The sequence below is a fragment of the Ambystoma mexicanum genome, chromosome 1q (genome assembly GCF_040938575.1).
Source record: "Ambystoma mexicanum isolate Mex_15411 chromosome 1q, UKY_AmexF1_1, whole genome shotgun sequence".
In the NCBI taxonomy this organism is placed as follows: Eukaryota; Metazoa; Chordata; class Amphibia; order Caudata; family Ambystomatidae; genus Ambystoma; species Ambystoma mexicanum.
In genome coordinates, this window is record NC_090922.1 from 1,514,777,502 (window position 1) to 1,514,794,111 (window position 16,610).

Consider the following 16,610-nt stretch of genomic DNA (forward strand, 5'->3'; position numbering starts at 1 on the left):
CTCCTTCGCCCTCCTGCGAGGCAAGAAACCTTGTTGTCATCTCTGACTCCACTCTCTCTTTCTCGCCTCACATCTCGGGCATTGCCAAGAAGTCTCATTACCAGCTGTACATCCTCAAAGGGATTCTTCCCTTTCTCACTTTCCCCCAGAAGCTCGCTGTCTCCAGAGCACTGGTTCCCTCTAGGCTGGACCACTGCAACAGCCTCTTTCTCTATCTGTCTTCCTCTACTCTCCGTCCTCTGCAACTAATCCAGAACAGAACGGCAAGACTTCTCCTTGGCCTCAAGCCCAGGGACCTTATATCTCCAGCCCTGAAATCTCTCCACTGGCTCCCGGTGGCTGCAAGGATCAAGTTCAAGACCCTGTGCATTGTCCACAAGGTTTTCTGGGGCCGGTGCCCATACTACATCAACACTCTCTTCCAAAATAGCTTACTTCTTGTGCCCATCGCACAGCTACCTCAAACTCTCTAAGGATTAGACGTGCCTCAAGGCAGAGAGTGTGGTGTAGATCTTTCTCTTCTGCAGGTGCCTCCCTCTGGAATGGCCTCCCTGCCCCTCTCAAACTTGAGCCGGACAACCTGATGTTCTGGAAGCAGCTCAAAACCTTCCTAGGCCTAGTAAGATTGTTTGTCTTGTCTTCCCTCTGTCTTCCCTCCCTTGTCTTGTCGTGCCTAGAAACAATTGTGTACAGGCGCCTTATAAATGGCTTATATCATATCATAAGCTTTAGCGACTACATTCCCAGAGCTTGTTGTCATACATCAGGGCTAACCCCAATTTCACACTTAAGTCAGAAATGTATTGAACCAGTGCAAGCTTTTTTGCACCACTTAGTGTCAGAACATCCACCAATGAAGACTTATACGAGGATAAATACTCTGTCATCACAATCCTATACAAGTACAAAAGGGGTTTTAGCTTGGGCTCATACGCTACCCCATTAACCCCATACGTTACCCCATCTACCCCTAATTCTCCTCTTAGAGATATCAATGGTGTAGTAATTGTAAGTGAACACATCTTTTTCAAAATGCCAATCTCCCTTTTCTCCAACATCCTGAGATCTGAGTGCCCCCAGATCTAAGCTCCATAGAGTGACGACATTTCCGCAAATGCTCTCATTATCTCCAAGCATTGGGAAGTTGCCTTGCCGTCATATTATTTTAGAAAGCCTTGTGCACCCCCTTGCCTTGTACAATTCGATATAGACGTATCGATCTGTTTCCCCCATCATCCACTTTCGTCTTAATGGTCTCCAAACCTTTTTGATTTCCTAGGCTATTAGTGGGGTAGATCTTCCAATGGATTTGGAGCATATCAATGCTTTGGTTTTAGGGATATTGTGCCTCATTACAACTGTGACAGAAGCCATGCCGGTAACACCGGCAGGCTGCCACCAGAGTTGTGATTTTTTTCTGGCGCCTGGCTTCACGGAAACACAGGGGGATTGCGACCCCAGTGTTCCTGGAAGTCAGGCGCCGGAAAATCGTTAATCCCCATTCTCATTTGAGTTCCATAGGACTCAATGGGAATGAGGATGATGGTAGCAATGGCACTGTTAATAACGGTACTGGTGCTACCATGTTAGTCTGCGAGCGGGTGCCGTCCCGCCTGCCAGGTCTGACCTAGCGTGCGGGACGGCAGCCGCCCGCAGACTCGGAGTGTGCCAGTTCTGTAACAATGGTGCCAGTAGGCCTACCGGCACCGTTGTTACCAGACCGGCACACTCGTAATGAGGCCCATTGATTTCCAAACTGATTCTCACAGATAGGGCTGCAAATTAATCCATCACATTTTGGATACCCTTCCTTGTTTTACTGACCAGTACCGTATCATCGGTGAATTGGAGAATTCCCATTTTCTTTCCTCCCTGTATTGAGACACATCTAGTGTTTCAATTTCTACAGCATTTTTTATTTGTATATAGACTAAAAAGAGTAGGGGCTATAACACAGCCCTGCCTTACACCTCTAACCACTGGAAAGGGTTGTGTCAAACCCCTACCCTCACCCAAGCGTGTATGTGTTTCTGTGTAGAGAAATTGTATTGCCACTAGAGATTTATCAGGGTTCCATGTTCAAATGGGTACTTCCATACGCTTAGCAGGAATGATTTATCAGAGATGCCCAGTTAAAAAAAAAAAGTCAAGCCACATTAAGAAATGACTAGACTGGCTGCACCAAAAGGCCTCTTTAACCACTAATACCACATATCATGCCTGCTTAGCCTGGACATGGATGACCATTGCAATTGATCAAACAATCCCCACCCCACAAACAACCCACATATACCCTCTCCCTCCAAAACCCTTCCCAACCCCTAAAATCAGCTCCTCTGCCCAGAATTAACTCCACGTTCTTCTTCCTTGTCCCAGTGCTTACATAAGAGGATCCTTGTCTCATAGGTAAGTACTGGGATGAGGAAGAGTGAGACTAGGAGTAATGTAAATTACAGGTAACTAAGCCAGGCATTACCTCCACTTCCCACTACCACATCTCAGTACTTGAATATGAGGAAAAGTGCTTCAAACACAAATACTAAGACGAGGAAGAATAGAGCTATGAGTAATAAATATGACCAATAAGTAAACATGCCATTAAACACAACTAGTGGTGTGGTACCATTGATCTGACTGGGTTTCAGCCCTCTTCCACCTGACCCCCAATCATTTTGAGCTATGTTGACATAACCTGGCTGACCTATAGAACTGTTGCGGGACAGAATAGGACACAGATGTTAAACAGCACCTGGGTTTTGCTGTTAAAAAAGCCTGCCAATTACTAACGTAAATCATTTCACAGTTAATACTTGCATTCAAATGCATACTTTTTTAGGCACTCAGAATCGTGATGTGGGTTTTGTACTTGCATGCCAGGAGAGTCATAGAGAGGGGAAAGGTGACCGCTCATTCTCACAGCAGTCAATAAGTGGGTGCTTTCAGACTTAAAGGATATAGTCAAATGCTTGTAGCATTGAATCTGCACTATAATAGTCTCATTAGAATGTGTAAATAAGTTCAGTTTGCCACAAAAATTGGTATTCCCCTTCCCCATCATCCATGAAGTTAACACCGCTCCCAACATTTGAAGGGTTAGCCCCCCCCAAATGTAGGTTTCCTTGCGCCCCTAACACAAGCACACACACCATTCACCATACACACACGCACACACCCAGCCACCCATACATTTAAGTGTGCACCCTTTTACCATACACGCACACCCAGGTAGCCACCCATACATTTAAGTGTGCACCCTTTTACCATACACGCACACTGAGGTAGCTACCCATACACCTATGTGTGCACACTTCCACCATACACTCACACAGGCACACCCAGGTAGCCACCCATACATCATGCACTCTCTCATTCATGCCCATACATTATATACATATATATGCACACATGTACATTCATGCACACATGTTTAAAGAAAATACATGTTCTTACCTTTAATCAGTTGGGTCAGGGAACAAGCCTCTCCGTTCCCTGCAGTAGCCATGAACGCTTGTCCGCGTCATCTGCAGGGGGTCTGGAGGCCTCTGTGTCATGCTGTGAGGGGAGCCTCATTACTTCAGAATTTCTGTTAAAGGACTGAACTGTAACAGATATAATTTCTTTATAAAGGCAGAGTAACTTCAAAAAGAAACCATTTCTTTTTGAAGTAATAGCCGCCTCCCCCTTCACCCTGGCATGGGTAGAGAGAGCCCTCGGACTTCAAAAATAAATTGTTTCTTTTTGTAGTCACTCTAACTTCATGAAGACATTATTTCTGTAAAAGGTAACAGAAATGATGTATTTATGAATGCAGAGTGACTAAGGCCTCCTCCCAGGACATGTGGTGATGGGGCCCCCACACCCCAGGGACTGCGGGGGCTCTCGCTACACCAGTGCACTCAGCGTGTATCAACTGCTCATTACTGGAACCGACTCGACACTAGCCAGCTACTTGGGCTGGCATGATCCACTCACACAATAGCTTCAAGCCTGGTTTGATGTTGTTGAACCACCAAGAAGGTACTTTTGACCCTTAGCTGCCACCTTGGTCCATTTTGGGCCTTAGAGTCTGGTTAGGTCACTTGAGCACTTTTATCATCGAGGACATATCATTTTTAATAGAACGCTGTGGTCACTGAATTTCCTTTCACCCCTGTTTTCTTGTCCAGAGGGCTGCATTTGTTCTATTCCTGCATCTTCTCTGTTCTTTCCACAGGGAAAGCTGCTCACCTTTGGGTTTGAATACTAGAGGGCAGCGAGGCAGGGAAGGAAAGGGCTGGCAACTGTCCAAGCTGGATCCCAGACTAACAAGCATGTGTTTTTGGGGTGTTTGATGAGGTGGTGGAGAGGAACGGAATGGTCTTGTTTCTGTGGGACAAGCCTACGTGTAAACTGGAAGATATCACAACACTTAGATGGGACAATTTAGTGATGAGCTCGAAACAGTTACATGTTCATGATCATGATGTGTGCCTGACTGTGCCCATCCCATCTGGCCTTTAAAAGGGTTTGTCAGTGTGCCTCAGGTGGGAAAGGAGACAGAGAAGAGAATACCCCACCCCCTCTTCCCTTTACTAGCTAGTTAAATAAAGTTTGTTTAGCCATCAAAGTGTAGGTGCTTCTTTTAACCATACCTCTTGTAGATTGATAATGTGTGATTGCTTTACAATGGGTTCCTCCTGACCTATCCTGAAAAGATGTGTATATCCCTGTATATTCCATGACACTATATGTATGCGGGGATCCTATGCTCCAGATCTGATCCCTGGTGTAGGTTTATCGGACCACAGAAATTATGGTACCCATGACCAGTCCTGCTCACCAATATACCCACCACCCATTCACCAACTATGTGCACATGTGTCCCCTATTGCTGTCTCCCCAGATATCGCCTTACGCCCCCTCTCATTGGGGCAAGCTAAAATGATGGGGTCCTCAGCATGGTACAAGTCATATCATGTGCCAGAGAGAGTAGTGCATCCCTTTCCCTCAATAAAAGATTGTATACAAACTTGGACCAAATGTGTAACCATACTGAGTGTGTGGACACCTAGTCCCTAAATTCAACCTGCACCACATCCTTAGAATAGATATTTCTTAGCATTGGTATGTGGTGGAACAGAGTTAGGACATGTTCCTGATAAAGCATGATATCTGTGTAGTCCTGAAGAAGAGATGCCACATGCAAAGCTCCCTGGACTGCCCATTGATTGCGCTCATTGTTATGCTTTTTAACCTGAGACTCATTCCCTGATTTGGGGATAGACAGCTGGTTCCTTGACAGACTTGATTCCAACAGTGGCTATTGAAAGTTATATGAATGGGCAAAGGGTTACATACGATGAAGGCCAGATCTAAGCCTTCATCCAACACATTCGAGGTATCTGAAGTCTCAGAGTGGGATCGCTGATGGCAGGTCGCAGAATCGGTGGTCCCCTCATCACGTGTTGAGAGGTTTTCCAGCTCCTGACTTGGGTCTATTGTATTTGACCTGAGCAAGAATCGTAACATGGAGGCTCCCAATGGTTCAATAGATACTGACACTTCCAAGCAAACCCCATTCCGCCGGGGAGACGCAGGCTGCTTCTTGAGATTTCCCTGGAATTCCCCAGATCCTCTGTTTTTCTTAGAAGGCATGTTCTTAATGTTCTTACATGTGTTTCATTTTCCCACCTTTAGTGTCCTTCTGGGGAGATGGTAGTGCCTGCTCCATGGTGTCTTCCTTTGTTTTCACAACTGTGTTAGTGATGCCATCTAAATTAACCATCTGAGGTTGCAAGTCTACATGACAACCATCATGCCCAACTTTACTCTGGGCAATGGTGGCACTAGCCATTTCAACCATCTGAGATACCATTTCGGCATGACAACCCTCATGGCCAACAGGATAACAACCGTTGCTCTGATGACAATAGCTCTGCAGCAACTGCACTTGGCGCAGCACTTTGCGGGTGCTTCCCGCCACAAGTCTTTTTAAGGGGCCCTACTCTTGTTATTCCGATCCAGGGCTGGTAGCCAAGATGAACAAAGCACTCCCTGTAGTCCTTTCAGCCCTCAGTAGCCAACTAGCCTTCTCACAATAACTCCAGAGCACTTGGCGAGCACTTTGCGGGTGCTTCCCACCATAAGTAATGTTAAAGGGCCCTGCCCTTCTTATTTCGCTCCTGGTCTAGGTAGTCAAGAGCTTGCAGTCGCCTGACTTTAGCGATACAGTCGTGAGTAGCCAGCCAGCCTTCTCACAATAACTCCGGAGCACTTCATTTTTCATTGTATTTCATGTCGACTCTATGATAAAGTACCGTGTGACTGGAACTGAATCAATAATCCAGCGAGAGGCTTCAGTAATGCAGGGAAATCGATGAACAATAAAATACTACCTTTCCATGACCCGTGACACCCCTCTCTTACAGGACAGAAATAAAGAGAGGAATAATGTGTGTGATTTTACAGCACTTTGCATGTTTGCAATGAACCAGGATGACAGGCGAGTAGCTGCCGGTGCAGAGGCAGTCAGGGGCAGTATACAGGGTACATATAGGGCAATTTACAGCTGGCTCCCTACAGCCCCACATCAACCAGCTCCAGGTAGGGATTGATTTGCATCAGTGCTGGAGTGAGGAATCAGGGCCTGGCATAGCGCGCGCCTGCACAGGGTTATCATAGCAGAGACCTTTTGCATGCACTGGGCTTATGCAGCAAGGGCTTGATACAGGCATTGAAGTCCGTGTGCAGTTCTGTGTGCTAAGTCTTTGTGTATCGAGAGCACACAGACAGCTTTAGGTACACACGGATTAGCAGGAGGAGACCAGGCATAGCACAAGTCTGCACAGAGTTATGACAGACACCTTTTGCATGCGCTGGGCTTATGCAGCAAGGGCTTGATACAGGCATTGAAGTCCGTGTGCAGTTTTGTGTGCTAAATCTTTGTGTACCGAGAGCACACAGCCAGCTCTGAGTAGTGACTGATTAGCAAGTAGAGACCAGGCATAGTGCCTGTCTGTACAGGGTTATAGCGGAGACCTTTTGCATGTACTGGGCTTATGCAGCAAGGGCTTGGTACAGGCATTGAAGGGTGTGTGCAGAGCTGTGTGGACATGCTCTGTGCACCGAGAGCACACAGCCAGCTCTGAGTAGTGACTGATTAGCAAGTAGAGACCAGGCATAGTGCCTCCCTGCACAGGGTTATAGCGGAGACATTTTGCATGTACTGGGCTTATGCAGCAATGGCTTGGTTCAGGTACTGAAGGGTATGTGCAGAGCTGTGTGGACATGCTCTGTGCACCGAGAGCCACAGCCAGCTCTGAGTAGTGACTGATTAGCAAGTAGAGTCCAGGCATAGTGCCTGTCTGTACAGGGTTATAGCGGAGACCTTTTGCATGTACTGGGCTTATGCTGCAAGGGCTTGGCACAGGTACTGAAGGCTGTGTGCAGAGCTGTAGTGATGTATTGGCGGAGGTTTGAGAGTGGGACGTTGAAGCCAGATATAGAGATGTTTAAACAGTGTTTAGCAGAGACCTTTTGCATCTACTCGATCATGCAGCAAATCATGTGTGCAGGTGGTGAGTATTGTTTGCAGAGGTGTGTGCAGCACGTGTGAGAACTTTACACAGAAGGAGTTGCTAAGTTTAGAGCAGTGTGTGCTGAATGTGCACAGGTACAGCTGTGTTTTCGTGCTGCCTGCAGGTGTGTTTGATGACTTTGTGCAGGGCAGCAGTTGCTGGCTGCAAGGATTGTGGGCCCGATTCTTGGAAATGTGCACAGTAATCCCGCAAGGGTTGCACGCTGTGAAGGACATTGCGCGAGGCTGTGCTCATATTAAAAAAAAATGTGCATGCCCTGAATTCATGCAATTGTTTGCACAAAGTACCCATATTTTCAGGTCACGGCTGGAATGCCCCCGACACACCCACATGCAAAGCATGAACATCAAGATCAGCCACATCTGCACGCTCCCCGGGTGCAATCCACGCACCCTTGAAACAGTTTCTGGGGTTCACCGCAAGCATGCCTGCATCTCGGTAACCCTGCGCAGGTTCCCCAGTAACTGTTCCCAGCACCCTGAAAACCTGCATATGAAAAATCATAACTTGCTCTAAACTCAGAAAAACTGTGTGTGAACCCTCGTAAACCTTTCCTGCACCCCGCTATACTGCTTACGCACACCCCTAAGTCAGTTTGGAACCCTGGTTGCATACACACACCCCAAAATCCAACATGCATCCCCCCTCCGCACTGCAAATCCTACACGCAAGTGTACTTACGCCTGCATTCGGGTGGCTGATCGTATGAAGCACTTGGGTGGCCATTTTCCAGCCAAGAGGATGCGCGATCGAAACCAAGAATACGTCTTGCGCCGCGCAATTGTCGGCGGGCGAGTGACGACTGCCTGTAGGCCGTCCCTTCGTAAACCACCATTGTTTCGCAAGGTCTTCCCCATTTCTGGTGTTCTGCCCCCTTCCCAGCCCTCTGTGCATGCCACGCCCATGCTGTTTGTGACGTGTCACGCAAGGTCCTTGAAGGCTCGCTGAGATGTGGCAAGCCAGCGCGAACTCCATGCAAGTTCAGATAAAGTACTGCGCGCTCTATTCCATGAATTGCTGAATAGGGATTTGCGCGCAGAATGGGGCGCAAGTACCCTATTTTTCACGCAATTAATTCCATGAAGGGGGCTGTGTGCAGAACAATGAGGGATTTGTTTCCAGTAGTGTGCATTAATTGTGTGTACAGCTACTGCACAGACTGTGCAGTAGCAGTGGTGTTTCTGTGCCGATTGGCGACGTTTGTGTACAGAGCATGATATGCACTTAGACCTGTGCTCCGAGCACTAAGGGCCGTGTGGAGAGCAGTGAAGTCTGTGTGCATGGACAAGTAAGGGTGTTCTCTGTCTCCCTCCAAAGCCTGAACTTGAAAGTCGAGGCTGTCTGTAACTAACAACGTTAAACAGCAGAGAAGGCAGGGCGTGCTCTGAGTAAGGCACCACTCGGCTTTGCATGAAGCTTTACAGAAAGTACAGTTTACAGCTAAAGACATTTAGCAACACTGACAAAGGAGACGTGGACAGCATATATGGGGTACAGGGGGTGACAACTCCTCAAAATATGTGGCTACTCCCCACAACAAGTCAAGCAGAGGTACAAAACGGCCTCCATTAACACTGGGAATATTTTGAAGAAAATCCCAGAATTATTTTCTGCGGTTGTAACAGGTGGCCAGACTTATAACGCAACGTTGCAAACAGAACAGCAGAGCAGTGACTCATCTTGCTTGTATGCATGTGAAGTATATTAATGACGTTCTGTTTACTTCGGCTATATGACATGCATGTATCTGTTTATCCCATTCCCTCCCAGTCGCCACCCTGCTGGGACCACTTCAAGGGCTGGTCGCTTGCCCCTGGTTTGGCTGGGCTCAGGCATCTATGGAGCTTTCATGTGCCCCTCTATTTTGACTGGAAGTGGTACAGAGACATTCACAGTGCTTACACAAACAATGTTGGCGCACCACCATTTAGTAGTGAGTTGAAACACCTCGCTTTCACTGGTAAGATAGCAAAGAGGGTAAATGCACCTGCTGCATGCTGCATAGACATTTCAATCTGCATGCTCATGTGCTCCAATCCTGAATAGACCAACTTTGCGTGCCTTCCTCCAGAGACCGAAAGAGTGAGAACCATTAAGGACAAATATAGTAACAGCCATTAACTGTCTCAGTGGCATCTGGTTTAATACACTATGCACAGGATGTCTTATCCTTCTTCAAACCCCAGTGTTCATGTTCATACATGACACTGAATAAAATGGCAGAAACAATAAGACCCCCGTGCAACCAAAAGATGAACAGATAACTGTGCTGTATGAAAAGGCCATTGGATAAACTGACGCTAGCTCAGTGAGTTGATGCTGAAGAGTTACACGTCACCTGCTGATCACACATTCCAGTCCCAATAAGACAGCTCATCGGATTTAAAGTGCCTGTTACAGAGATGTGTGGTTAATCAATAGGCGACATGTCAGTGAAATAGCCCCAGAGGTACTGGCAGCGACAGCAGGGATGAGGGAATAGCTTGCCGCCCCAGGTAGCTCATGGAGTGAAGTGCTGGCCACTGACATGGGACAAGGCTGCCCTCCACATGTTCAATTCCTACAGCGAGCCAGACTCATGCATTCATCCGACTCAGGTTTATTAATTGAGTACCATACACTAATAACACCTGTTATGTATAGCACTATTAAACTGCAGAATGGTAGTAGATTATTCTATAAAAGACAACAACTATTATATAATGTCTAGGTTGCAGGGAGAAAGTTAAGGGGTACATGTACATGTGTGTTCGCATGTTTGTGACATGAAGGTCAGAGGCTCCAATTCCAATAAGATAACATATAGGGTTACTGTGTTGGCTGCGGAGGTCTACGTGTTGCCTGTAGAACATGAGTTCAAATCCTAGAAAGATAGCTCAGGGAGTGACACGTTTGCTGCAATGGTTTGCATGTGCCCTAAAGATTGGGGTTCAAATCCTACAGAAACAATGTACATGTTCAATATACATGCTTTGATTATGAAGTATGCATTCTTTTTGTTATAGGGTACATTTATTTATTTATTCTATTGTGCATTTGTAAGGTGCTTACACATCGAGTAAATTGTCTTTCAAAGGGAATGAAAAGCAAATATAACAATGAAAGAGGGAGGTGGTCCTACTAGGCCCTGTGAGCATTCAAACATACATGTTGCACCTGTTAATATAGGGGTTGAGACAACAGGGGTTGAGTCCTGTAATTAGAAGGTAGGAGTGTGGCTACCCAAACATTAGAGAATTGGACAAGATTGACACTGTGGGCATGAACAAAGCAACGATTTCCAATGAATTCCAATTAAAAGTGTCTATGAGACCTCTCCTTGACTTTGGAGGACAGAAAGAAAGCACCAGTTGTCATCCCAAATGTTTGGCTGCACACACTCAGCCGTCACTTAAGTGATAGTACATGGAATCACAGTGTATGCCAGTCACTTAAGTGATAGTACATGGGATCACAGTCTATGCCAGTCACTTAAGGGCTAGGGCTTATAATCTCTATTAATGCACCAGCGCAAAGATCAAGAAATGGGGTGTCCAACAGACACACATCTTCACCGTCTTGTTTCCTGTCTACATGTGGGTACTGTGGGCATCTTAAATGAGTGAATGCTTCTCTTGGAAGCAGCACATGGGCACGCTCGCTTGCCAAGATGGCAGATTCTCTGGCAGCTGCCACGTTTCCTCTAGCTTGGCCCAGGCTAGCCCTCCTACAAAGCACCAAGGCACCCTCCTGCCCCACCTCTCTTGCTGCACCTGACCAGCGTGGTAAGAAGGAAGGCAATATATTTGAATGAGTGCAATTGATTTATGACATTTTAGTGTTTCTCTATACAAAGCATGCTTCCTGGACTGGTGCTTGGCACACCTGATGGCACAGGGTACTCAACACTAGTTTACACTATGGCTTTGCAACATATAAAATGAGAAAGGAGTGTGGGCGCCCCTCTACTGAGAACGAGCATGGGACAAATACTTGTTCTGTGGAATTACTTTCACTCCCACTCTTTCAGTCTATAGCCACGTTTTAGATCACTGCACCCTTCACAGCGGAGAACTATCCATTTGCATTTCAGACTTTGTCCCACCTACGTGGGCAGCTCAGCACCAAAATGCTAGGCAAATCTCGTCTGAACAAGAGTACCACCAGCAACCCCAGGCACGTGTTTCGGCCTAGTTGGGCCTCCTCAGTGAGGTGAAGTTGAGCCTCTCTATGGCACAGTGAGCAAGGAGTCCACGTCTGGATTACAGTGAGTTATCTAGGGGGAAACCCCAAATTTTACAAATTAAACATCAGTGTGTGAAGCCCTCTACTGAGAACGAACATGGGTCAAATACTTTTTACAACATTTAAATTTGCTGGCAGAATTAGTGAGAAGTTATAGTTTTTTCACTTTACATATTTGTGAATCCCACTTTTTATATAATAAATACAAAACCGCTGGTGTGCTCGGATGGATGTGCAATATCAATATATCTATATATTTCAATAAACAACTGAAAAAACTGTACACCAGCATTCCTTTCTTTTGCTCTCCTTGTATGCTATATCTTTCCTCTACCATAATGTTCCTATTTAGGAGGTTTGGGGACTCGGGAGGATAGTTTAGGGGCAACGTGCTCACCTTCGAAGCAAGACAACACAGAGCAATGCAGGTTCGATCCCCGAGTCCACGCTTAGAAACCTCTGAGTGTTAAGCACATTATAAATAACCTATAATATCATATCATACCCATTGCCTTTCCTGACCATATCTTTTTCCTACAGCAACCTACCCAGGTTGATCCATACACTCACATAATCAGGGTTTTGCTGGAGACCCGTAAGACATTCAGGACCTTGCCAAGAAGGTCCACGTTCAACTCCACCTCCTCAACTGAATTCTTCCTTTCCTTACTTTCCCCCAGAAGTTCAATGTCTCTAGAGCTGTGGTTCTCTCTAAGCCAGACTACTGCAGTAGCCTTTTCCTTAATCTACCCTCTTCTTCTCTAAATCCCTCCAGCTAATCCAGAATAGGGCGGCAAGACTTATTGTTGGCCTCAATCCCAGGGACCACATCTCTTCAGACTCTAAAATCACTCCACTGGTTCCCCGTTGCTGCAAGGATAAAATTCAAATCCCTCTGCATCATCCATGAGGCTGTCTGGGGCCGGGGACCACACTATCTACAACTTGCTCTCACTACATACTCTCCCTCCAGATCTTTGTGTCAAGCGCTTTGTTAAACAGCGAGCCAGTGGCCGACCTCGTTCCTCGACAGACTCCCTCCTCTGGAACAGCCTCCCCTTCCTCTCTGTCTTGAACCGGATCTCGTCAAATTCCAGAAGCTCCTCAAGACCTTCCTTTTCACCTCCTCCTTCCCTTGCACCCTCCCCTGCTGAACCCCACAGTTGTTGAGCTTGGTGGCCAGGGCCCTTATGTGTCCTCGTGGACCCTGGCCTCCCACACCCAATCCCCTTCAGCCTCTGGCCACTCTCAGCACTTGCCTTTGCCCCCACTGGCCTGCACTTATTTATTTATTGGCAGCTGATCACTCTCACCAAGTCACTTAACATCTTGCTACTCCCTAGCACTTCCCTCTTTGGTACACCTAGCACTTACCCTGCCCCCATCCCTTCTCTCTCACTGAATTTGCACATTCTGAATGCTCACAAGGCCTAGTAGGTTCGCCTCTAAATTCCATTGTTAAATTGTCGCTTTTCATTCCCATGTTCCCTCCCTGTTGGTGCTTTGAAACACAATTTTTACTTGATGTAAAATGCAAAATAAATAAATGAATACATGTGTATTTAAGTAAGAACAGATGTATAGCTGTGCCTGCCTAGCCCTTTTTCCCACCAGTTGTTTAACATCCACACCACACTACATATACATTTTGAAGAGAACATTTTAGCATTTGCAGTTGCTCTGAAAGAATAATGGTGGACTGTTCCTGAAAACGTCCCAGAAAACACACCTTTCCTCCCCACTGCTTCCACTGCTGTCTATGGGCTCTAACGAAAGCATGAACACGCCAATGTTGGACGTGTATCTGCTTCCAGGGGTTCTGCGGTGGGAGGAAGGGATTTTGCAGGTGAGTTCACTAGGCCACCAGTGGACTTGGTAAAGATTGAGGGCGGCCAGGGTCAGGGTTTTGGGGTGTGCTCACTAGCCCAGCAGATGGTGTTCTGCTACTGAGGAAGGATGGAAGGATGAACAGATACAATAGTGCCACTGTACCACCAGCCGCCCAAGGACTTCCGATGAAAGAACAAGGGATAATTCCAGTTTAGTATACAAGCTTAAAGAGAGCATGTAAATAACAGCTTTTCACAGTTTGATTAATTGTGGGGATTTACTGTTGCTTTTGACTGCACTATTTAAAGTGCAGACCGTCCTGCACTGTGGGTCTGTAATTACAGAAGGGCACGGTTCTTCCTCATGATTTAAAACAGAAGAAGATGGTTTCTCCAGCACAGGAGAGGCTTTAGGGCAGAGAGCTAGCATACAGGTAACAGCTGGCACTGTGTTTGCCAATCAGTATACATGGGTGGCACCTAGCAACATGAACCTGGAACATTCGGCCAGTCCCCCAGGCCCCTGAGTTTTAGACTCATTGCTCGTTGCTGTCAGGAGTTGGGGGAATAAGGGTGACATCGGCCCACGCCAGGAAAGCAGCAGGGCAGCTAGGGAAACTGGTGGCAGAGGTGTGTAGAGCGGGGGATACTTGCAAATGGAAGAGTGAGTGAATGGACCAGGGGGCAGAGGAGCCAGAGGAAGAGGGATCAGGGGGATACATGCAAATGGAAGAGTGAGTGAATGGACCAGGGGGCAGAGGAGCCAGAGGAAGAGGGATCAGGGGGATATATGCAAATGGAAGAGTGAGTGAATGGACCAGGGGGCAGAGGAGCCAGAGGAAGACGGATCAGGGGGATACATGCAAATGGAAGAGTGAGTGAATGGACCATGGGGGCAGAGGAGCCAGAGGAAGAAGGATCAGGGGGATACTTGCAAATGGAAGAGTGAGTGAATGGACCAGGGGGCAGAGGAGCCAGAGGAAGAGGGATCAGGGGGATACATGCAAATGGAAGAGTGAGTGAATGGACCATGTGGGCAGAGGAGCCAGAGGAAGAGGGATCAGGGGGATACTTGCAAATGGAAGAGTGAGTGAATGGACCAGGGGGCAGAGGAGCCAGAGGAAGAGGGATCAGGGGGATACATGCAAATGGAAGAGTGAGTGAATGGACCATGGGGGCAGAGGAGCCAGAGGAAGAGGGATCAGGGGGATACTTGCAAATGGAAGAGTGAGGGAAGAGTGAGTGAATGGACCAGGGGGCAGAGGAGCCAGAGGAAGAGGGATCAGGGGGATACTTGCAAATGGAAGAGTGAGTGAATGGACCAGGGGGAGAGGAGTCAGAGGAAGAGGGATCAGGGGGATACTTGCAAATGGAAGAGTGAGTGAATGGACCAGCGGGCAGAGGAGCCAGAGAAGGAGGGATCAGGGGGATACTTGCAAATGGAAGAGTGAGTGAATGGACCAGGGGGCAGAGGAGCCAGAGGAAGAGGGATCAGGGGGATACTTGCAAATGGAAGAGTGAGTGAATGGACCAGGGGGCAGAGGAGCCAGAGGAAGAGGGATCAGGGGGATACATGCAAATGGAAGAGTGAGTGAATGGACCAGGGGGCAGAGGAGCCAGAGGAAGAGGGATCAGGGGGATACATGCAAATGGAAGAGTGAGTGAATGGACCATGGGCGCAGAGGAGCCAGAGGAAGAGGGATCAGGGGGATACTTGCAAATGGAAGAGTGAGTGAATGGACCAGGGGGCAGAGGAGCCAGAGGAAGAGGGATCAGGGGGATACATGCAAATGGAAGAGTGAGTGAATGGACCAGGGGGCAGAGGAGCCAGAGGAAGAGGGATCAGGGGGATACATGCAAATGGAAGAGTGAGTGAATGGACCATGGGGGCAGAGGAGTCAGAGGAAGAGGGATCAGGGGGATACTTGCAAATGGAAGAGTGAGTGAATGGACCAGGGGGCAGAGGAGCCAGAGGAAGAGGGATCAGGGGGATACATGCAAATGGAAGAGTGAGTGAATGGACCATGGGGGCAGAGGAGTCAGAGGAAGAGGGATCAGGGGGATACATGCAAACGGAAGAGTGAGTGAATTGCCCATGGGGGCAGAGGAGTCAGAGGAAGAGGGATCAGGGGGATACATGCAAACGGAAGAGTGAGTGAATGGACCATGGGGGCAGAGGAGTCAGAGGAAGAGGGATCAGGGGGATACTTGCAAACGGAAGAGTGAGTGAATGGACCAGGGGGCAGAGGAGCCAGAGGAAGAAGGATCAGGGAAGGGTCACAATCCATCAGAGTCAACGATTGAAAAGGAGTGGAGATGCCGAGGGGATGGGGAGGAGGATGCAGGCAGAGTTTGGATCAGCAGTCTGAAGAGTGTGACATGGGAAGAGGTTTTAGCAGAGGGGGCTCTGGGGCAGAAGAAGCATTATAACAAGGGAGCGAAGGAGGCGGGTCAGGGTGGGGGCAGAGTAGATGCTCCAAATAAGGAGAGGCATTCACAGACATGCGTAAGTGTGGAACAAGTGAGGTTGGACAGGGAGTGAAGAGTGTGATTAATAACCTACAGTCACACTTTTGTGAGCAAAATGTTGGAAGAAAGGATGGGTAAACCGGGTGGAAGAGATGAAGAGTTTAAGCTCCCTGAAACCTTTGGATTAATGTTGCGCTATACAAGAATTTAGTTAGTTAGTTAGTTAGTTAGTTAGTTAGTTAGTTAGAAAAGTGACTGGGAAATTGCTTTAGAGAGAGGAGAGAACGAGCGAGAGAGAGAGAGAGAGATGTGGGGCAAGGGAGGAACATCAAAGGAAGCATCCTCCCTTGGTGAACATGTGCAGTGTGACATTTTATTGAAACTCAGAGAAGTAGACTTTGTGCAGGGACGTGACATGCTATTTACTATGGATGTCACGTCACTCTACACTAATATCATACATGAAGCGGGGATGGAAGCCATGGAGTGCCTCCTGCTCTCCACAGATGCA